Below are 24914 nucleotides of genomic sequence, written 5' to 3'. Positions count from 1 at the left end.
ACCCATATCGAACATACAGGGTATATCTATCTATCTATCTATCTATATATATATATATATATATATATATATATATATATATATATATATATATACAGTAATCCCTCGCTATATCGCGCTTCGCCTTTCGTGGCTTCACTCCATCGCGGATTTTATATGTAAGCATATTTAAATATATATCGCGGATTTTTTGCTGGTTCGCGGATTTCTGCGGACAATGGATCTTTTAATTTCTGGTACATGCTTCCTCAGTTGGTTTGCCCAGTTGATTTCATACAAGGGACGCTATTGGCAGATGGCTGAGAAGCTATCCAACTTACTTTTCTCCGTCTCTGTCTTGCGCTGACTTTCTCTGATCCTGACGTAGGGGGATTGAGCAGGGGGGCTGTTCGCAAACCTAGACGATACGGACGCTCGTCTAAAAATGCTGAAAGATTATCTTCACGTTGCTACCTTCTGTGCAAGCTGCTTCCTGAAGCGACATGCTGCACAGTGCTTCGCATACTTAAAAGTTCGAAGGGCACGTATTGATTTGTGCTTGTTTGTTTTTCTCTGTCTCTCTCTCTCTCTCTCTCTCTGCTCCTGACGGAGGGGGTGTGAGCTGCCGCCTTCAACAGCTTTGTGCCGCGGTGCTTCATATACTTAAAAGCTAAACAGCCCTATTGATTTGTTTGCTTTTTTTCTCTATCTCTCTGACATCTGCTCCTGACTTGAAGAGGAAGATATGTTTGCATTCTTTTAATTGTGAGACGGAACTGTCATCTCTGTCTTGTCATGGAGCACAGTTTAAACTTTTGAAAAAGAGACAAATGTTTGTTTGCAGTGTTTGAATAACATTCCTGCCTCTCTACAACCTCCTTTGTTTCTGCGCAAATCTGTGACCCAAGCATGACAATATAAAAATAACCATATAAACATATGGTTTCTACTTCGTGGATTTTCTTATTTCGCGGGTGGCTCTGGAACGCAACCCCCGCGATGGAGGAGGGATTACTGTATATATATATATATATATATATATATATATACTGTATATATATACTCGTATACTACATCTGATACTACCAATAAAATTATCCTATGTATTACAATTCCCACACCTCTAGTTTTCTTTTTATAGCTGGAGTGTAATAGTTGGCCAATCCAATCTTTTTGCAACCGAAACTGATCCTTACTTAATAAGTGGGTCTCCTGTAAAAAACACTATCTTCTTGTTTATACGTGTTAGATGAGAGAATACTTTCTTTGTCTTTAATTCATGATCGAGGCCTTTGACATTCCAGCTCACAAAGTTCAGTTTGGTCATAGGGGCATTGCTTCTGAGCTTTTGTTTACATTTTGTGGTTTTAAATTAAGATAGTACATTATTACATAACATAGCTTTAACCTTAAATTACAATTTTGATAGGAGTTATTGCTATGAAGCCTATTGTTGTGTTGGCACTTACAATTGTGGGGGTAAAAAGGATAGATTAGAAATAGCTTGCCTTCTTTCTCTCCCCCGTTGGCCCCCAACAACCCCCCATTTTGCCTCCCCATATGAGGCTATATCACACTTCACAAAGTCCCAGTCCTGAGACAGAGCAAGTCCAAAACAAAACAAGCCCCCCAGCAGAGGTATAGAACAATTAAAGTAGAGATATATATTGGCAATATAGTTCAAATACTATAAACCTAGAATATAATCTTAAATATTCCCTAAAGATTAAATCCAGAGAATAATGTTAAACAGTTCTCATGGAGAATCACATACCATATGATAGTACAGTCCTAATACAACAAACCATTGGTATAATGTTAAACAATCCCCTTATGGGAAGAAAAGAAAAAAAATAAATAAATGAAAGTGGTAGCGCTGCTGCCTTGCAGTAAGGAGACCTGGGTTTGCTTCCCGGGTCCTGTCTGCGTGGGTTTTCTCCAGGTGCTCCGGTTTCCTCCTACAGTCCAAAGACATGCAGGTTAGGTGCATTTGCGATCCTAAATTGTCACTAGTGTGTGCTTGGTGTGGGTTAGCGCCCGTACCTAGGATTTGTTCCTGCCTTGCGCCCTGTGTTGGCTGGGATAATGGCTCCAGTAGACCCCCAAGACCCGGTGTTAGGATATAGCGGGTTGGATAATAAATGGATGGATGAATTGTAATTAATACATAAAAATAGCAGAAAACAATGTATAATCACGGCAAAAGTCGTACTATGAATGGACCAAATTGCAGGTCAGATCTTCTTTGCCTTGCCAGGACATGATGTTATTCATGATCGTATTTCAAAAAGTATCAGGATCAATTTTCTTAGTACTTTTTCTGCTTCATCTAGAGAACAAAAAATGTAGAAGTTACCTTGAATATCCACTCTCAATTTAGCAGGATATAAAAGGCTGCATCTGATTTCAGCTTTGCCTAAGTGCTGTTTAATTCCGTAAAATGTGGCATGTTTAGCAGCGTTTGAAGGTGAGAAATCTGGAAAAATATAAATGCGGTCATTTTTAAATATAATCTCTTTATTCAGTCTGAGAAGTGACCTCACATTTAATTTAGATTGTAATTTGTCAAAATATACAATGAAACTTCTAGGTTTTGAGGTATTTGATACACATAGGTGGTAAGCTGCTGATATCTCGGTGTCTGATTTAAAGTCCTCTCCAATTATTTTAGAGAATAGTTCAGCTATGAATTTTACTGGATTTGGACTTTCATGACTTTCAGGGAGACCTTCATTTCTGATATTATTCCTTCTGTATCCATCTTCCAGTGCAGCTAATCTGTCTCCAAACACTTTGCATTCGGAATTTGCAGCTGTTGCTTTTCTGTCAGAGGTAGAAGCCAATTGTTCAACTATTTCAAATCGAGTTGTGAATGATTGCTTAATATCTTCATGCTGAGCACCAAGTGCTCTAAAACTATTCTCAAACTTACTCTCATTTTTCTGAATGTTTTCCTCAGTTTTTTCTAGCATGCCTTTAAATGTTGCCTCAAAACTATCGCTTCAACGTTACTCCTGGTCTTGAATAACCTGAACCACCTTCTCATTTGTCTTGGTTATATCTTTTATATCTTTCCTTATATACTTTATGCCCCCCCCGACAGCAGTAGTTATTGCAGTAAATATTACAGTGATCGTTACCATTACTTCAGAGTGTTAGCAAGCCCGGTTGGAGTTGGTACTGCTGACTTGTGGTGGGTAGTTGACAGCGGGGATAGTATGGCCATGCTCAGTTCATCTCCCGAAACAAACCAAAAAAAAATTTCTAATTAATAAAGTTCACAAGGACTGCACTGTAGATCTGAATTCCTATTTGTTGGATTAGCCATTGCTCTAAACAGTAATCAAATGAGCTCTTTTGCTCATCTCCTCTGACTCCCCTCTACTCCTGTCCGGCCTCCCCTTGAGTTCCCATGGGAACCCTTATTATCTCTTTACTTCACTGCAGCTGGCCCCCTCCTGGTATTTTTACTTTTCTATGTTGTTCTTATTTTCTCTAACTGGCCAAGGCCATATAATGGTGGCCTGAAGCTTAAGCTTTGATTTAAAAGTGAACTATGGCTCGTGCCTTTATTTTATCATTTGCTTGGAATGCTTGGTTTATATTCAATTTCTGTACTTAGGTTAAATGCTAATATTACTAATTTTCTAAACTTGTTTATGTTAGAACATATTTTTTTATTTTCCTTGCATTATATCACCTGACCTTGGCAGCAATGCCTTCTTGCCATCTTTTCTCTGTGGTATCATTCTTTTAGCTTCCTATCTTTGACACAGGTGTTCTCAATCTTCTTTTTTTATCTGTTCTTTCCCACACTAGCAATTCTGCTGTAAGCTTAAAAATAATGCAGAAATGACTGATTTTTTAGTTAACTATTTACTTGACCTATCTTATTTTCTTAACATTCTAATTTATGCTTAATCTAATGTTTTAGAAGCTTTTAATTACTTTTTATGGCTCTTTATGTTAATTTGCTATTTCCATGCTAATATAAAAAAATTTCCTTCTACATTCCTCCCTTTGAGGCTCATCATCTAACCTGATTCCAAAAGAAAGGTAGGGGATGTTGGTTCAATTCTTCTTCGGAGTCCAATACGGACCTCTCACAGTTCTTCCCCAACTTCAACACCCGTACCCCTCCTCTGGTGGCACAGGAGCCAAACATCCCCCCCTTCAATCAACTAAGAGGAGTAAAAGACGTCCTGGCCCTATCCTTATATTCAATATGTGTCTAATCAATCATTGGTGCAGAAAATTGAATAACATATGAATAAAACATAATCCACGATGGTTACAAGAAAATAATACAGAAGGCTTAAAATAATAAAACAATTGTCCATAATAAGTGCTCTTTCTTTGCTTGGAGAAATATTCTTCCAGTGAAATAACAATATTTCTTCTACCCAGGTACTTTACGCACCGTAGAGGGTCACCACCCAGGGAGCCTTTTGGTTTAATATTTCATTATCCACATTTTCATCAAGAAGAGGTTTGCTTTTATCTCATCAGTGGCGTTTTTCACCTAATCTTCACCATCGCAACTTTTCCTCCTTTGAATTCCACTCTGTTACTATCACACATCCAACAAAACTCCACATTGTTGTTCTTTATCGCCCTCCAGGGAACTTCATCGATGAGCTTGATTTCCTTCTGAGCTCCTTCCCAGATGATGGGTCTCCTCTCTTGCTCCTCGGTGATTTCAACCTTCCAAGAGATGGAATACACAGCAGTGGACTTGTGATGCTTCTGTCGTCCTTTGGTCTATCTCTTGGTGACTCTCCTCCAACCCACAAAGCTGGCAACACTCTTGACCTGGTATCATTCAGATCACTTCCTATGTTCAATATATTGTCTACTCCCCTCGTCACTATCACTGCACCACCGTGTTCCCATGTTTAATGACATGCTTTAACTCCTATCATCATGAAAATGATATCACATATACATCTCAGTATTTTAATTATTTACAGAGCTGTAATATTACGAATGTAATGGATTCTGTGTCCTGTCGGAGGAAGAGAAAGCCCATTTAAGAAGCAGGTAGTACAGCATAGAGCACATAGAAGATCAAATACAAAACAAAGCATTTAACGTGCTACTTTGGTTACGATGGGATTTGAGAAACTAGTAAATTAAACGATTTTAAAGTGGAAAGTGGAAATTTCGAGATTAAAGTTGACATTTCCTTATTTCTTACTGTGTGCCTATTTTTTTTCTCTGTACCCTAATAAGCTTTCATATGACACTCAGACGGTGGGCTACGACTTGCCTTTTCACGGCGACTTTGATATCTGACCGCTTCTTTTTTATTTTGGGCACAGTGCGACTTTTGAACTTGAACTTGAAGTTTCGAGTGTCATTGGGTGTGACACTCTATGTCACTCAATCATCTTCCTTTTGTTGATTATATCACTGTTTAAACCAACAAATAGTAAGTGTTTCCTTGACTCCACTTGGTATTCGCTGAAATTCTTCTATTTTCCCCTGTGCTTTTGCCATTGTCTTTTCACAGAAGGCCGAGCTTAAGGGCTATTTATATTGGTTTGGATATTCAAAGAGAGGTAATTCTGGGAGGAGTTGGGGAGGGACAGCAGGCGTGTGCACGTGCGTTACTTTTCATGCTGACCAGGATTTATGTAGCAGAAGAACGTAGAAGTTGGCTTTCACACAGATTTATGCATCTGGATTTTTTTGTGCGTATGCACATTTCCACTTTTGTCCGTATACCATGTTATAGTGTGAATTCTACGCACGGCGTTATACATGAGGCCCCTGTATATTTATTGCTCTCCATCTATGCTACACTTTTCAGCACTCCAATTTAAGAACTCAGATGTGCTCATTAATCCAGGGTGAGTTTTTATGTGCTTTAATCACTGTTGTTTTAAGGGGAACTACTGTATCCAGAGCCTTTCTCAAGGTTACATTATAATTTGATTTTAGCTGATCTAAACTGTTTTTCACAATTACACGTGACTTACTCAAAATTGTGAAGCAGAGTGTACCGCACTGTCTTTGTTTTAATCTGTATGTATCAGTAAAAACAGCACAAAATCAAATGTAATTAAGTAGAGATCAGAAATAACTTAATTTAACAATAATAATAATTCTTTACATTTATATAGCGCTTTTCTCACTACTCAAAGTGCTCTCCACACAGGGAGGACCTGGGAAGCAAACCCACAATCTCCTTACTGCAAAGCAGCAGCACTACCACTGCGCCACCTGTGAGGAGAAATATTTAAATTTTGAATTTCAACTGTGTAAGTTACAATGCGTGGTTATGATAATGAGTTGGACCATTGGCAAATCTGACAAAATCTCACTGAGTTTAACAAATAAGTAAAACATTTGCTAAAATTGTCAATTTCCACATCAGTTGGACTCCTATATTATGTTTTATGCTCCTTGTCAAGGGCGGCACGGTGGCGCAGTGGTAGCGCTGCTGCCTCGCAGTTAGGAGACCCGGGTTCGCTTCCCGGGTCCTCCCTGCGTGGAGTTTGCATGTTCTCCCCGTGTCTGCGTGGGTTTCCTCCGGGCGCTCCGGTTTCCTCTCACAGTCCAAAGACATGCAGGTTAGGTGAATTGGCGATTCTAAATTGGCCCTAGTGTGTGCTTGGTGTGGGTGTGTTTGTGTGTGTCCTGCGGTGGGTTAGCACCCTGCCTGGGATTGTTTCCTGCTTTGTGCCCTGTGTTGGCTGGGATTGGCTCCAGCAGACCCCCGTGACCCTGTGTTCGGATTCAGCGGGTTGGATAATGGATGGATGGATGGATGGCTCCTTGTCAATACATCCCATTACTGCAGAATCATCCGAGAAATTCTGAAAGTGACATAACCTGTTGTTATATTTATAGTCTTAGGTATATAAGGTGAAGAAAAAAGAAAATACTGTACTAAGCCTCACAAACTGCAGCATGTCAAACAGATAATTCATAATCCAGGATACCATAGGCTCATCCACCTGCATATCTCTGAACTTACCCCTTAACAAGGATGTTCATATGGTACTGTAGGCACTAGAAAAATCAAAAAACATAATCATCACAGTGCTGCCAGCTTTATCCGCATCACACTAAGCCTTGTAGATCAGCAGGTAGATAACTTTCCACTCCAATCTTTGACCAATAGGCAAAATGCAGTGAAACCAAGTGATCTTTGTCAGGGAAAATACTCTATACATAAAGAATAGCCTTGAGTTATTGTTACCAATGAAATTCATGATGGACATCCCTTTATTACACCTGGCCAGTTTAGCCATGCCATTTAAACTACTGAGTTCTCTGTAGCAAGACTGGTTAGTTTTAAGAGAACAGTTCCTTTTACATTTAGGTTAACATGATGTTTACATAACATTTGAATATATTTTACTTACACCAATGATCACACAGATAAATTGAATATTCTAATAATAATAATAATAATAATAACAATAATACATTTTATTTATATAGCGCCTTTCCCATGCTCAAGGCACTAATAAAACTCATATCTAAAGATTCATATTAGTTAAACATATTAAGTCTTTGACACACATATTTATTTCTAAATAAAAGCTTCTTATATACAAACTCTTAAAAAATAAAATATTTTCAATTGCAATTATTTCATTGTTTCCTAGATTAATGCTTAGAACCCTATAAGTACAGGACATCCTGGTAATATTTGAAATTCACACCCGTAACACTCATAAATTCACATACAAAAGATATACTTTTGTGTTTTTCTCCTATATCTTTCACAAGAAGACACATATACAAAGTTATTAGTCAAGATGACCACCATCCTTATTGGCTCTTCTGGTGATGTTCACATCAATGATATGACAGTAATTCCTTAGTTTTTGTATTATATGTTTAGCTAACAAAATAAAGCTATTGCTACCTGTAAAGAAAACACAAATGATCCACAAGAGTCTCCAGAAAAAAATGAAAAAAAAAAAATCACAGGTTTTTTTTTGTTATTCTACCAGTCTAATTTGTGATATTAGAAACTATCTTTAACATACCTATGATTTAATTAAACTTTAAACACAGATTCACTTAGACTCTTTAGCTGACACTGAGGTTATAGTGCTCATTTATCTATTTAGCTTGTGAGGGTGCCTGGCTGGCAAGGAATTGCCAAGTATAAAAAAGGCAACACCAGGTTGGCAAGGGTCTGGGAAGAGATCCAATTAAGACCTTACCAACAGAAAAAGAAACACACTGGCAGAAATTAAGCCAGTCGGTATATTAGTGTATGACAACAGGGGCTTCCAGGCCTGTTTTTAGAAAAGTAGTGGCATGGAGTGAATAGCCTTTGCAAAAACAAAGAGTGACAGGGAGGCACTTGCATTACAAGTTCTCTAGCTGGTAAAGACTGATTTAAGGATGATGTGATAGATGACTTGCAGAAGTTCAGTACAATTCCTTCAGGTAGTTTGATTTCAAGCTTTTGGCACAATACCTGATATAGCAAAACATTAAAGTCAACAGGCTTTAAAATAAAATAGACAATCATATGTTGGAGAGCAAGAATAACAAATTTGAAAAAGTAAACATTAGGAACTCCCTTAGCAGGTATGTTAAAAAGAATGCAAAGGGTATTTTTTTTAATAGTCCATTAGATAAGAGGCATAATGGGGATTGTGGAAGAGAGGTGAAAAAGAGAGTGCAGGCAGGGTGGAATGGGTGAAGAAGAGTGTCAGGAGTAATTTGTGACAGACGGATATCAGCAAGAGTGAAAGGAAAGGTCTACAGGACAGTAGTGAGACCAGCTATGTTATATGGGTTGGAGACGGTGGCACTTACCAGATAGCAGGAGACAGAGCTGGAGGTGGCAGAGTTAAAGATGCTAAGATTTGCATTGGGTGTGACAAGGATAGATAGGATTAGAAATTAGTACATTAGAGGGTCAGCTCAAGTTGGACGGTTGGGAGACAAAGTCAGAGAGGCGAGATTGTGTTGGTTTGGACATGTGCAGAGGAGAGATGCTGAGTATATTGGGAGAAGGATGCTAAGGATTGAGCTGCCAGGCAAGAGAAAAAGAGGAAGGCCTAAGAGAAGGTTTATGGATGTAGTGAGAGAGGACATGCAGGTGATGGGTGTAACAGAACAGGATACAAAGGACAGAAAGATATGGAAGAAGATGATCTGCTGTGGCAACCCCTAACGGAAGCAGCCAAAAAAAGAAAAAAAAAGATTAGATAAGAGGCATGGATGCAACATTTCAAAGTTGAGTTAATATTAAAAGAGAGTTCCAGTCTAATGACATTGCTTTTGTTTAAATCATCAAAATTGCTTTTACTTCCTTTAGTTTCTGACTAATTTTAAAGCAGTTTGTTAAAAGGATGATGTGCCTTAGTAGCTCAATGGTTATAATTTCATAAATGTAAATGTAAATCGCGGCAGTGCCGCTGGCATTTGCAAAGGATTGCTCTAAGCAACAGTTTAAAACCTCTTGCCTACCTTTTTGGCATTTTGAGCACACATTTATGTGTAGAGCCATCTCAGCATGAGATGTGACAAAATTTAGATATAGGAGTTAAACACATTGTAGTGGATTTTAAATAGCCTATTATTTTGGCCCTGGTTGTTTGGATTTGCAGAGAGAGAGAGCAATCATAGAACTGAACAATAAGCAGTTTAAATATTTGCTATACAAGCAACTTATTTTCAAATTAAAAGAGATAATGAATTTTCAGAGTGTTGTGGCTTGTATGAATTAAATGTACAGCATATGAATAACTGCAACTGGATCTAAATAATTAGTGCCTTGTGTGATGAAATATCATAGTGAGTACACCTGCAAATTGCATTACTAAGATAATTGTTGCCCTCTTTTTTCCTCTCACATATGTAATTGTTTAAAAACATTTTGATGCCCAAGCCAGTTTATGTCTGTATGCACTATTTTTGCATTTTTTTCCTGTTATTCTGTCCCTGTACATTTTATATGCCATTTGAATTGTATCATATTACAAAAATGTACTGTATTTTATATATTACAGTGTTAATTGAAATGCTGTAGAATAATTACTTACAGTATGAAGTAAACATACTCTATTTTGAAGAAAGCCCTTCCTGTATGATATTTTAGTAGATGCAATGCAAAGGGTTAATTGATACCGTCACACTGTCTTTGTGATAACTTCCATTCATGGATTAAATGTACAAATAGTGCTTATAGCTGCCACTTTCAAACTATCACTGACTCCAAAGGCAGAAAAGGCATTTTATACTCCTACTTGCAGTCAGCAATGAGTTTCCTCACAAAACCCAAAGAGAAAAGGGTTTCAGGTAAACCTCTCTATTATAAAATAAAAAAACTTGCAACAAGACGAGACTTTTTCCCGGGGACGAGACATGATCTTTTGAAGAGAGACAGAGAGACTGAGACACTGTCACTTCCGGTGAGACGGAAAAGTCACGTCATACTTAAAACCTTCAGATGCAAGTCCTGTGATAACATGCAGATCAGGTTAGAGAAAATCTCAAAAATGAGAGTAAAGATTGCATTAGCACAAACAAACTGAAAATATTACTCTGGGAAATAATGGAACAGCGAAAAAAGATCAAATATTCAGGTGCTGTACAGGCTTTTAAACCTTCAAAGCTCCGCACGAAGTGCAGATCACGCAGCACGCAGCAGCAGCAAGCCAACAGCTTCTTGAGCAAAGAGGAGGTGAAAAAAACACATGTTACTTGTTTCCCAATGTATCACCATTTAAGAGGGATTTCGAAGGAGCGGCCGCGTCTCCTTGGGGTGTACTCAGCCCCCCCTCTTCACAATGGCGCCTACTGCTGGCAGGGGTGGTATGGGTTAGGCGAGTGAATTGCAAATCACACGTGAGGCCGGCTGCTGCTGCTGCTGGAGCAAAGAGGAGTTAAAAACAAAAATGTATTTTTTTTCCCATTGTATCACCGTTTAAGAGGGGTTTGAGAAGTGGCCACTAACAGAGGGGGAAAGGGGTTGGCGAGCGAAGCGAGCAGGGGGCGAAGATTGCAACTCCGCTAACCAAAATTAATCAATTTGTAGTGCCTATTGATGTAATTGTCTCTTTTAATTCCCTCTCAGATCCTTGGAATTTGAGGCAATCGTACTAACTAATTCACCACCAATCTGCCACAAATCTTTAGAATACAGAAATGATTAAACAAATGGAATTGTACATTCAAATATCTACTAAATAAGGCCAGTTATTTCCTGTCTACTAATTGGAAATAGCATTTGATATATATTTGTTATTTACATCAGCTGTTGTCCCAAATCTGATGCTAGGCCTATCATTTTTGCTTGACGTTGCACTGATTGAAAGGACATCAACATTCCATCAGGTTACCAATGGTTATGTTCGGTCATAACACATGATGCAGTTCTGCATGAACTTTGCCAAGTGCCTGATCTAGTAGCAAAACTGGCAGATTATGAGTTATACAAGCAGAGCAAATTTACATGGGAAGAGGAGAACACGTGAGATGATGGCACATTGTAAACAGAACAGTGCATGGAAAGTGGCTCACCTGCAGTGTTTTCATGGACATGGCAGACTTGACAATATATGCAAATGCAAGATTAAACTGTCGGCTTTCTTTGTGTGTGCCACATGAAAATGCTGACACTGACATTGAAGTCTTGGGGCTGCCAAGCCACAGTACCTTCTTTACATCCCTGAGATCCCTTCAGCCCTTTACCTTTCATAGCTTATATTGGGACTAGCATCTCATGCACATTCAGGTAATACTAAGTAAAAATGTTAGATCTTATAAACACAACAGGAGTTTTCGAAATTACAACCTATGAAACTGACTTAGAGAGTCATAATTGACTGATCATTGTCTGCATCCAGACAATGTACAGTAGAACCATGAACAAGGCTAATACAATATGCTATGCAGGGTATAAGTCAAGGGAAATAATGCTTAACATTCTAATTACCAGAGCCAACAAAAAAACTTGTAAATCCGGCCCACCTTAAATCCCTTCGCCCCTCTCTGTCAGCATCTTTTGTCTTCTAAATGTGTTGATAAGCCCAAGCAGCAAGCAGCCTGCTATACCATCCCCCCACCGCCTCAGTACGGGCAAGAACTTCTCCCAGTTCCTGCCTTGATTGATTATCTGGCAGTGAGCTACCCAGAATTGTAAGGGGAAATAATTTGATGTGTGTTTTGTGTCTACAACATTCTATGTAAACACATCGTTAAAACAGAAACGTTTTTCATGTTTTAGTAATAAATGACAAAATGTAGGCATGAACTGTATAATATATGAAGGCTGATGGCCAAATATGAAATAAACACTTTCACAAAAGGTGCAAATACAATACGACAGCTTCTGTGGTGCTGTAGTTAGAACTGCCAACTTATTCCCAGCAAATTTACCGTTTTGAGTAGTGAACTGCTCTTATTGTTAATATTACACAATAATAACATACATTTGATTTGTTTCTGTAACAGCCGGTGTAAATTTATAGCACTTGTAAAAGTTAGCTTTTTTTTCACATTTATTCTCTCAGTCACAATCACAATACAACACCCATTACCCACCCCCTGAAACTGGGAATAACTGTAGATGTGAGTGGTGTTTTGAGACAATGGAACTGGAAATTCTCCGATCTGGAGGGATAAAAACTGACACACAAACGCTGGTGAATCTGCCTTCTTCGTATCTCACCATCACTTGAATTCTTTTTTATTAAGTTTTATTGAGTGTTCCTGCTCACGGTGAATTAGAATACACCTTATGGTCCGTGATGTCAAAGCCGCAATGACAAAAAAACAGAGACATAGGTATATATGATATTTGGAATAACTCATTTTAAGAACCTGTATAGTACATTCCGGAAAACGTGGCACTGATACAACATTATTCATATTATTCATATTCATTCGCACACCTTCTTGCGCTTGTAATCAGTGACCGCGTTTTTTTTTTCGATCTTGCCCATGCAGTCTCCTCATTTTCGTGCACGGTACTGTTTCTTTTGTACTCCAGGACATGCAGAGGAAAGAATAGATAGATGAATAGTAAAGAGAGGTCAGTTCCGCGCTATATGCAATCATCAGATTCAAATGTTAACAGTTCCCACACACCCAAGGACCGTCCTTTCTACGTTTACGACATGTGTACATGTTGCAATGTACCCACCTCTCTCTGTGCTGTGGTTACTATAACACTCAAGGGGCTAGGGAGAGTGGTGGTCTTGGAACAGAAGCTTGTCGATGTTGCATCCTCTTTTGATTTATCCATCACCTTTTCTTGTAAGAAGCTGTTGTGATATGAGATTTTACACATAACTTGATAAATGTTTTGTATGTCTTTTATTTCTAATTTGGGCAGAGCAATGTAATTTAGTGTTTACCCCCAACCCCCCACTTTAGGAATAGGTCTGTTTCCTCTTCCGGTCTCCGTTGTTGAGGAGCTTCCTGCATTGCGGGATGAGGGCCAAGTGGTGAAAGAAGCGCATGCACAGACTGAAGCGTAAAAGGAGAAAGATGAGGCAGAGGTCTAAGTAAGTCCATGCCATTCAAACCTGTTTGCAGGACCTGATTAAACTCTGAATTCAAAAGCTTCTGGAACTCTCACCCTTTTGATTTCACCCCTTAAAAAAATGTTCAGTCTTTGTTCTTTTCATTTGATATGTCACAATAAAAATGTATCCACCAAACTCTGAAGAAGGGGAAAAAAAAAAAAAAAAAAAAAAGGAATGGGTCTGTTTGAATTTTACGACAGGATTTGGGGGATGTGTGTTTTAAACCAGTTTGGCAAGTGTTTCTTTGCTAAAGTCATTTCTTCTCCCGCAAATGGGCTAAGGTGTACTTTAACAAATGGTTTGGGGGCAGGTGTTAAGATGTTCTATTTCCCCCATTGGTCTGAAGTATGGCTGTTTGGAATTGGCTTGGTTCAGAAGCCTTTAAGTACTATGACGCCCTATTGGCTGTAGGAGTTGGACAGAAAATCTATATATTTACTTGTTTAACCTCACACTCTCTCTCTTACTAACCAACATCTGAAGGAAGCATCTCTTGCTAACCTGTGATGATGAAGACAAAACAATGGAGAGCACAGCTCAGCAGCCATTTTGAACAGACATGTGGCTGAAAGCTGAGCACCAATAGCCAGGTTTCCATCCAAGGAGTTTTTGCGAAAAAATATTTAGCGCTTCAACTTTTTTTACCGATATAGCTGATGGAAATGCTAATTATCGATAAAATGTTGTACATGTCGACATAATATTTTTCCGTTTAACTTTAGCGCATAAATTCCATATCGATACTTCAGATGTCGCAAAAACTACATTGGAAACAGTTTTTGTCGGAAAAAAGGGCTTTAACGCAAATAAATGTGTCACATTTTCATCACGTGCAATCAAAACGAGAATGGCGGAGCGGCTCGCATGGTCTGATGAAGAGAGTTTTTTTTTTTTGATTAAACGTCGTTATTTTGTATTAATTCAAATTTCAGTTTTAATTAAAAACCTTAAGGGAAGCAGGTTAATTCAGTTGTTGTCGCACTGAGAAGGGATGTTGAAAGGTAGGCTCAGCTGTACAGATCCGATGCTGTAAACACAGCTGCATCATGGGCACTTCCAGGAGTGCCAACGCAAATGTCTCGTATCATGTACCTGTCATCAACAAGGGCCTGGAGAACAATAGATGGCCACCCTTTGCGATTAATGTAATCGCGGTAGCCTTCCGTCGGGGGAAGAATAGGCACATGCGTGCCATCCAGCGCACCGTAAATCTGTGGCACAAGATGTACCAAGGAATTGCGATATGCAATTTCATTGGCCTCCGCTACAGTCGGAAGTCTGATATAACGCCGCATTAATTTTTCTTTAATAGCGGTGCACACAGCATATACACATCGATGGACGGTAGTTTTACTAACCCCGAAAGTTTCTCCAACTACTCTCTATACTCGGCGCAGGTTGCCAGCTTGTAAAGGGCGATGGCAATCCGCTTTTGGGTTGGAACCGATGGTTGGTGGCAACCTGTGATGGGCGCAACATCAGGACTGATGAATCCACACAACATCTCAAACGTCGGCCGTGTCATTATAAAATGTTGCAGCCAGAGATTTTCTGTGAAGTGTCTCTCCACCACCTCCTCCCAGAAGGTCTTATTCCGTCGTCTCTCCCATACCCGTGGGTTTCGTCGCACTGGGGTACTTTCTTCGAGCTCTAGGGCTATCAGACAAGCAACTGCTTCATTCTGCTGTCGTCTTCGGATATTATGTACAATTCCAATTATTTGTGAAACTGAAATAACAGTAAGCTGGCAAATTTCAAAAAACTGTCTGAATAATGTCTCCATTTCTTTGTTTCTTTGTTTAGTGGAGGGGGTGTAACGTGGAAAACAAAAGGTAGATAATTTGCGACATACACAAAATTATGTATGGAAACGGCTCAAGGGCAGATTTTTTTCGCGATACAACAAAACTTATGCGACAGTTCGTTTTGGGGGGGGATGACGTCATCACGCACACCATTTTATCGATAAAAAGCCAGTTTGATGGAAACAGGCTGGAGACAGCAAATTACGCACATTTTTTTTTACGTATATTCTGTTTGTCGATAACAAAACGTCGCAAAAAACTGGATGGAAACTTAGCTAGTGATGCCTTAACTAGAGACATTTAAGTAACCACAAGTCTATGTGCCGCCTGAACTACATATCACCATTTCATCAGGTTGTATGGTTGCCAATATTCAAATGTACTTTGCATTTTGTTATTATTTATGAATATTATCAGTAATACATTATTTTATGTGTAACTTAACTTCTGCTTGTCTTTTTACTACATCTAATTGCCTGAGGTTATAGATATAGAAGGGAAGGTGGGGATAAGTTATATACAATAATACCTTATAAACAGTGGTAAATCTGTGAGATTAGGCATTCTAAGGCTACATATTAATAATACAATAGGGGAAAGTAGAGCAATATATATATTACTCTACCAAGACAAAACAATTGGCGTAGTCCGGCAGGATTTTGCGGTAACCATTGTTTTGCACCTTGTTAGACAAAACAATTGGCGTAGTCGGCAGGATTTTGGGGTAACCATGTTTTGCACCGTTTGCAAATACTGTTTTGATGTATGTGTTTATGTATGTATGTGAATTTTAGGGCATCCAGTGTACAAATGCGGTGGAAGTAAACATTGTTTGGTTGCTGAATGGAATATAACCAACAGTGTAAAGACTTCATGTGTATCACAAGGACACCCGCATGTTTGTTAGTGCTGGTGGTAGTGAGTCCCTAATTAAAGTGCTAGAGAGTGGTGGAACATTGCATGCGTCATTCATTCGGCATTTAAGTAGTTAAATTGCTAGGGAGTGATGGGACATGCATGCATCATTCATACGGCACTTATTTGTTTAGAATCTTTGTGTATGTATGTATGTTTGCTTACAGGGGCAAAAGTAGGCCAACCCATAACAAAGGTGGCAAATTGTATTAGATTATAATTGTAGACTCAGAAATTCCTAAATTTATATTAACGTCAGCCATCTTCCAGTGGAGTGGCAGAAGCAAGCAGGCTAAAGCTAGGAAACCTGTAGTGCAGGTACAGAAAGCAGAAGCTGAGCTCAGCATGTCACAAAATGGAAGGGGGCTGGAAGGATTAAAAGCAGGAAAATAGAAATCAGGTATAAAGAAGACAGCTGCTGTTATAAGAGGTTTACTATCTTGCATTATTGGTAATAAGGAAGATCAGTATAAGGAAGAAAATAGCAAAGTGAATGAAAGTGAAAATGGAATGTTGTGTGAAAGTTTTGAAAGACCTAACAGTTGGTGTGAAAATTGTGACGTACCAGCATGTAGAACACCCACTGCTGAAGTGGAAAGCACAGAAAGCAAGGAAAACAAGGAGGGAAAATCACCCATGGTGAAAGTTAGGGCAACAGTAATGGGATCTGACTGGAACCCTAAAACAAGGGTGGGTGACTTACATGAGACAGATGAGTGGTCAGATAAAGAGTGGGAATGTGAATGTGAGGAAAAGGAGAGAGATGAAAGGAAGGGAAAACAGCAAGGGTGTTTACTTTCTTTATTTTCCACTGCACCACAATCTCCAGGTAATTCTGAGGTCTGTCCAGTATTTAAAGAACATGCTACACTGATAGATATTTCACCACTGTTAGGAAAAGTAACCAGTGCTGCACTGAAATTTGATTTGGGACAAAGAAATCAGATAGAAGGCAGAGAAGCTGGTGAGTGTGAATGGCAATTATTGACCAGAGGGCATGAAATGGATAATGGCATAAGGATACTGAGTAAAAAAAGTGTGGAATTTAAACAAGGAACAGTGGAAATAAAAGAAATTCAAGTGCTTGTGTGTGAAAGGTCTGAATGTGCTAGTGCAAGAATGGCTGAGTTGGAAATAAAGTGCACCAGTTTAGGATTTGGTTTGAATGAACCAGGACAAGCCAAAGAACAAAGGATGGGGGATGGTGCAGCAGGAAGATTTCCAAACTCAGACAGCAAGCCAGGAATGCACAGGGGTGTGAGGGTCCTAACAGCTGTGCTGGAGCCAGCAGTAATTAAAAAGCACACACACTTCGGTTCAGTAATTCGAAACCTGTCTGACCAGTTGTTTAAAAAGACAGCCTATAAATCTCCCTGTAATAAAATGGAGAAAAGTGAGCTGGTCTTTAGTAAAGAACACAGGTCAGTTTTAGGAGAGATGCTGGATCTGGCACTGGGATTTTGGAGAGGTTTTAGTCCACACTTTCAGGTAGCAGTTACCATACAATAAAATAAAAAAAAGGACACATAGGCAATGAAAAAAATAGAAGGGTAGCGCAGGAAGACAGGAAAGGGAAAATAGTTATTTCTGTTTCAATTTTCTGGCCTTTTGTAATAGAGCTACTTCTATTACTTGAGGTTTTATGAACTTTGGGTTGGTGTAGGTAATAAATAGTGAAGGCAATTAGCAGTGTGAAATACATGCAGGAGATTGGGTTACCACAAGCACATTGGAGCAGAGTGGCAGTGTGGCCAAGCTGTTCCAATGAATGCCTGGAAGCAAAGTTTGAGTGTTGGCACCAGGTTTAACAACCAAAAAGTTGAGATGGATAGAAACTGCTTTGTCACCTTCCATTTTGCAGACCTGCCTATATAGCGGAATGAAAAAAAGAAACAGGAAAAGACAATAAGCAAAGATTAAAGACAAAGACAAAGACATGAAGAAGAACCGAAGAGACAGCAAGAAAAAGACACTTACTGGGGTTTAAGTGAGTAACAAGTCCACAAGCCATGCAATAATAAGTCTAGTCAGAATAGCTATAGTTTAAAAGGAAAGGTTTGTTCATTACTGCAGCAAATTTATATTCCAAGGGGTGGAAACTGAACAAACCAGTTAGGAATGCCAAACTAAGGGGATTAATTTTGGGTTCATACAGTATACATTCTGTGTATTAATTAATTAAGTGGGATAATTAATATAATTAATACAATTATTAAGGAAAATGTATACTAAGAAAATTGGTGAACTTTTCAGGAAAGCAGGTGCAGCTGGTATATTTGCAAGTCATATGGGCTCCGATGTTTAGGTATAGTCTATTTGGGAAAATACGGAAGCCCTGCTGAGGTTGTCAGCTGTGGTGCAAGCAGAGGACCAGTGGGACAATTCTGAACCAAGGTGTTTAGCACAACGAGTACACATATGGTGAGCAAACAACTCTAGGGGTGGCCTACAGGGGGAATGATGAGTTGCATAGCTGTGATTTCTCATGGTGGTGATGCCAGCCTATACTGGTATAGGCTGATTGCAGTCAAGAGTTGCACCATGGGTAGGAAAGCACAAGAGGCAACTTAATCAACCCCAAATGTGTGAAGAGGGGCCACAAAGGTTGGTTTGTGAACAGTTTATGCAGTGGCACATGTGCTCTCACTTGGGCAGAAGTGGTTGTACTGGCACCTGTGGTATGTTACCTTTCAAATTTTGATATTAATTGTACAGCTGCATATACTTAAGCAGATAGTTTGGGACAGGGGTCTAATTAGCAGTTAGATACAAAACTAGTAAAGAACAAAGGTCAGTTTTAGGAATTCACAATAGACTTAAATTGCAGTACGGTTAGTTTAGTGGAAGGTGTGGACTTGTCTCATTTTGAACCACCAGATTTGATGACATATGAAGACTGCAGAAAGCTTAACAAGCAATTGAAGCAAGCTGGAGCAGATACAAGTCATCAGAAGCGCATCCATGTTCTTCAGATTGTCTTTGAAATAAAGAAGATATGTAATGGACAAATGGTAACGGACAACTTTTAACACTGGGAGAGCAAATACTGCAAACCAAAGCACAAGTTATTCAACAGATTCTTTAAACAATTAAGACTGTTTTTAATGACATTGTACAAAACATTCATCGGGGTGGAGTGTTGTGATGTGAGATTTTACATATAACTTGATAAATGTTTTGTATGTCTTTTATTTCTAATTTGGGCAAAGCAATGTAATTTAGTGTTTACCCGCCCGAGCCCCCCCAACACACCTTTAGGAATGGGTCTGTTTGAATTTTACGACAGGATTTGGGGGATGTGTGCTTTAAACCAGTTTGGCAAGTGTTTCTTTGCTAAAGTCATTTCTACCCCCGCAAATGGGCTAAGGTGTACTTTAACATATGGTTTGGGGGCAGGTGTTAAGATGTTCTATTTCCCCCATTGGTCTGAAGTATGGCTGTTTGGAATTGGCTTGGTTCAGAAGCCTTTAAGTACTACGACGCCCTATTGGCTGTAGGGGTTGGACATAAAATCTATATATTTACTTGTTTAACCTCACACTCTCTCTCTTACTAACCAACATCTGAAGGAAGCATCTCTTGCTAACCTGTGATGATGAAGACAAAACAGTGGAGAGCACAGCTCAGCAGCCATTTTGAACAGGCATGTAGCTGAAAGCTGAGCACCAATGATGCCTTAACTAGAGACATTTATGTAACCATAAGTCTATGTGCCGCCTGAACTACATATCACCATTTAATCAGGTTGTATGGTTGCCAATATTCAAATGTACTTTGCATTTTGTTGTTATTTATGAATATTATCAGTAATACATTATTTTATGTGTAACTTAACTTCTGCTTGTCTTTTTACTATATCTAATTGCCTGAGCTTATAGATATAGAAGGGAAGGTGGGGATAAGTTATATACAATAATACCTTATAAACAGTGGTAAGTCTGTAAGATTAGGCATTCTAAGGCTACATATTAATAATACAATAGGGGAAAGCAGAGCAATATATATGTTACTCTACCAAGACAAAACAATTGGTGTAGTCCGGCAGGATTTTGCGGTAACCATTGTTTTGTACCTTGTTAGACAAAACAGAAGCGATGACAAAGTTCCTCTGCAAGGTGAGGCCATGAACACTCTTCTTTTCTCAGTGCCCCCCGTGCATGCCTTGTGCAGTACATGCGCGTTGATTGCCACCAAGTCAATCGTGTTATAGCACAAGCAACTGGGCACTTCAGTGCTTCTGATCGCACTGAATGAGCTCACACCTTCTGGTGCACAATGTCAGCGCAGCACTGGGCAAAAAAAGAGACAAATATTTGTGACATTTTGAAGAAATAATTTTATGACCTGAATAGTACCAATCAGAAAACATTGTTGCACTAATGCAATATAATTTTAAGTTATATAAAACACTAGTGAGGTCTCATCTAGAGTACTGTGTGCAATGTCCTTTGAATATTTTAAATATTATTTGTAGAGAATTCAAAATGAAAACACAGAAGGACTAGAGAAAGTCAAGAGAAAAGCAATTAGTCTGATTTCAGCTATGAGAAGTATTAGTTATGAAGATAGTTTGAAGGAGATGAACCGTTTCACTTTGAGCAACCAAAGATTAGGAGGTGACATGATTGAAATTTTTAAAACTTATAAAAGGACTTAGTACAGTGGATCCCAATTGCTTCTTTAAATTAAGTTCAACAGGAAAACAGGGACCCATATGGAAACCCTGTGGAGACTGCAGGATTGTTGATGATGCCGAGCAAGTTTAGAGGCACTATGCTTTATATTTCCATTAATAACTCAATGTTAATTTATCATACAAACCAGATAAAAATATAGCCAAAACCCTTAAAGTGTATACTTTCAAATGTTCCCAGTGTTAAAAACATGATTTTTAAAATTAGGTGAATTACATAAAAATTACAGCTTCTCCCTTTTCTCAGAAACAGCAGAATTTAAACTGCAGTGCTCTTGCCCATGTAGGAGCAGCTGTATTCTCATGCTAATAAAATGTAAATTAGTCTCTGTCTCTAATGAGGAGCACTCCATTTTGCAATCCAGCTCAATGTTTCTGCTTTGTTTTCTTTATAAGCCTGAGTGCGTTTGTTACCTGATCTTAAATGTGAATAGACCACCCCTAATACATATTCAGCAGATAGACACCATTTCTCCACTCATTGTCAGCTTTTATTGAAATAGATTAGAGATAAGAAAAATTTTTATCAAGTTTTTTTCCCTTTCTGAATGGTTTATCAGAATATTTTAGTTTATTCAGGTATTCAAGACCTTGAAGAGCACACTTCAGTAATGAAAAAGCCTTGCCACAATGGTTTAGTATGTGTTTCACTAAATTCTTGTACATGCTGAGAACCTCAGTTTACAATTTTTGTACTTTATGAGTAATTTACAACATGAATATGAATCTGAATCCCTTTTGTTTGCATATTATTATTGTAGCTGAGTTTTTGCTGAAGATAAAATTATATAACACTTTGGAATTATTATTTGAAAAAATGAAATTTGCACAAATGATAGAGCAAAGTCAGCAAAGTTTCTTATTTTAGCCTCATTCTTCAAGGTGTTTATGAAAAATATTCCACATAGAACCATAGGCATGTGTGGTATCTGGTGGTACTTATTCAAAAGTTTACTTAATGTTATTTTTATAAAAATAAGACTGGCAAGCTGAATGGCATGATCTTATCAAGATTGTTCTAATGTTGTAATGTACATTAAATGGGCTGCATGGTCTCACTCCTTCCAATGTCAGGCAATGGGCTGTAACCTAACACCTTCAACATCACACAGCTCCACACCCCACCATCTCACAAGGTTGGCAATCTGCTTGACTTCATTCTTTCTCACATAACTGCACTTCCATAAATGCAACTGCCATTCCTCTACACACATCTGACCACTTTTTTATTAATTTCTTTCTGATGCTTACATCTTCTCACTCTTCTCCCCCCATATCCTTCCGTTGACACCTCCGCTCCCTTTCTCCCACCCATTTCTCTTCCATAGTCTCCTCTGCTCTTCCTCCTCCTGACCAGTTCGCCTCTCTTGACATCATTTGCTCGATTCTGTCCTCCTGTTGTGGCAATGTTTGTCCTCTATCTTCCAGGCCTGCACATGAAAAACACTCCTGTAATCAATGAACTGAAAGAAATAAGAGGAAGTCAAAGTTTCAGACAGACCTGGCTAAGTATCAGTCCCTTCTTATATCCTTTTCAATGGTAAGGTAAAGTTCTATCAGAATAGAATTAACAGCACCACCAACACACTCTCTCTGATCCTCGCTTTAACTTCCCTTCTTAACCCTCCTCCACCTTCTTCCCCAACCTCCTTGTCTGCTGATGACTTTGCCACCTTTTTTCAGGATAGGGTGGCCGCTATCAACAGTCAGTTCTCAATCATTCAATACATCTTAAGTTAGCAATTACAATTCCAAAACACTTGAACATGCTATTTCTAACCAGGTCTCTTCCTTCCTTGTACAGAAAGGATTGCTCAATATCAACCAGTCCAACTTCAAGAGGAACCATTCATCTGAGAAGGCTTGTACTAATGGTGGTGGACCAGCTACGACTTGCTACAGCTACTATAATGTCATCAGTCCTGATCCTGCTAGATGTCTCTTCTTGTCAAGTTGTTAAAGACATACCAGATATTCACAGGTGTACCCCAAGGATGGGTGCTGGGTCATCTACTCGTCTCTCTGTATGCCATCTCACTGGTCTCCATAGTTCAATCTCATGGTTTCTCTTATCAGCGATATGTGGATGATACACAGCTGTACCTGTCGTTCCCTCTGAAAGACAATACAGTGTCAGATAGAGTCGCTACATGTCTTACTGAAATCTAAACCTGAATGAACAGCCATAATCTACAGCTCAACAAGGAATAAAACAAGGTTCTTATGATCCCAGCCAGCCATTCTGTTCAACTCCCCATCTTTGTACAGCTGGGTTCACTGTTGATAACACCAGCTAAGTCTGTATGCAAACTTGGGATGGTGTTTGATGAGCAGCTATCTTTTTCTGAATACATTTCTTCTGCTTCTCATTCATGCAGGTTCACGCTGTACAATATCAGAAAGATCAGACCCTATCTGTCAGAGTACGCTGCACAACTTCTGGTTCAGAATTTGGTCGTGTCACACCTGGACTACTACAATTCTCTTCTGGCAGGAGTACCCGCATGTGCTATGTGGTACAGAATGCAGCGGCCCGTCTTATATTTACCTAGCCGAGGCGGGCACATTACTCCTCTTTTCAGGTCATTACATTGGGTCCCTGCAGCAGTGTACATTAAGTTCAAATCCCTGATGCATGCCTACAGAGTAGTCAGTTGGTCAGCACCTGAGTATACAGAGACACTGGTAAGGTGCTGTGCTCCTTCTTCCCTGCTCAGGTCTGTCAGGGAGCAGCTTCTGGTGATGCCACCTCTGTGTGGTATCAAGTCTCAATCCAGACTCTTTTCCTGTGTAGTTTCTAGTTGGTGGAACAAGCTGCCCACCTCCATCTGAAATGCTGACTTCCTCAATGCATTTAAGAAGCAATTAAAAACCCATCTCTTCTGTGAATATTTGTCCAGTTGATTTAAAAAAAACAAAAAACTTTGTGATATATCATATTGTTAGATGATATTGTTGTTGCATTATGTTTAACGTCCTGTGGTGGGTTGGCACCCTGCCCAGGATTGGTTCCTGCCTTGTGCCCTGTGTTGGCTGGGATTGGCTCCAGCAGACCCCCGTGACCCTGTGTTCGGATTCATTGGGTTGGAAAATGGATGGATGGATGGATTATGTTTAACTGTTTTATTGATTGTTAACACTAGAATCCCTGTAGCTCAATTAAAACTCGTAATGTCGGGCCACCATAAATTCCCTCATACCTCCTCATCAGCGTCTTTTATTTTGCAAATGTGTCGATCAGCACTGGTAGCAAGCAGCCTGCTATCCCATCCCCTCCACCGACGCAGCTTTAGTCGTACACAAAGTTGTCCCAGCTCAAGTCTGTGTATCTGGGTGTGAGGTGCCTTGAATTGTATTGGGTAAATGATATATTGTTATTCGGAGCACATACAGTTCATGTGTGTTCTGTATCTACAACGATTTGTGTAAATGTAGGATGACAGGAAAAGTGAGGCAAGAAATGTTAAACACATAACTAGAACAGAAACTTTTTTCATGTTCTACTAATAATTGTCAAAATGCTGATGTGAAGTCATAAATGTGAAAGTCCAAATATCAAATAAACACTTTCACAAAAGACTCAAATATTACAAAATAAGTGCTTTTTTTTCTAGGGATTTAACCAAAATAAAAGAAATTGGAATAGGGTATGATACACACGCACACACTCACACACACATACGTATATGTCTGCCTGGCTGGTGTAGAGGTAAGAACTGCTGTGTCCAAGTAGAAAGGTTGCGGGTTCGATCCAGAGTCCTTCATGCCTTAACTGTTTTGAGTAGTGAGCGGCTATTATTATTATTATTACTATTATAGAATAAAAGCATACATTTTGATATATTTGAGTCTGTATCAGCTGGTGTAAATTTATGGTACTTGTAAAAGTTAACATTTTGTTTTATTATTCACTTTTACTCTCTCAGTCACGTTCACACTCCCCTTGATCTGACACTGTTAGTTTTCAAATAAAGATGTATATAACAGAGGTGAAGTCAGATGAGGATGAGG

This window comes from Erpetoichthys calabaricus, chromosome 8 (assembly GCF_900747795.2).
Source record: "Erpetoichthys calabaricus chromosome 8, fErpCal1.3, whole genome shotgun sequence".
NCBI classification, from domain to species: Eukaryota; Metazoa; Chordata; class Cladistia; order Polypteriformes; family Polypteridae; genus Erpetoichthys; species Erpetoichthys calabaricus.
Note: the sequence above shows the minus strand (reverse complement) of the source record.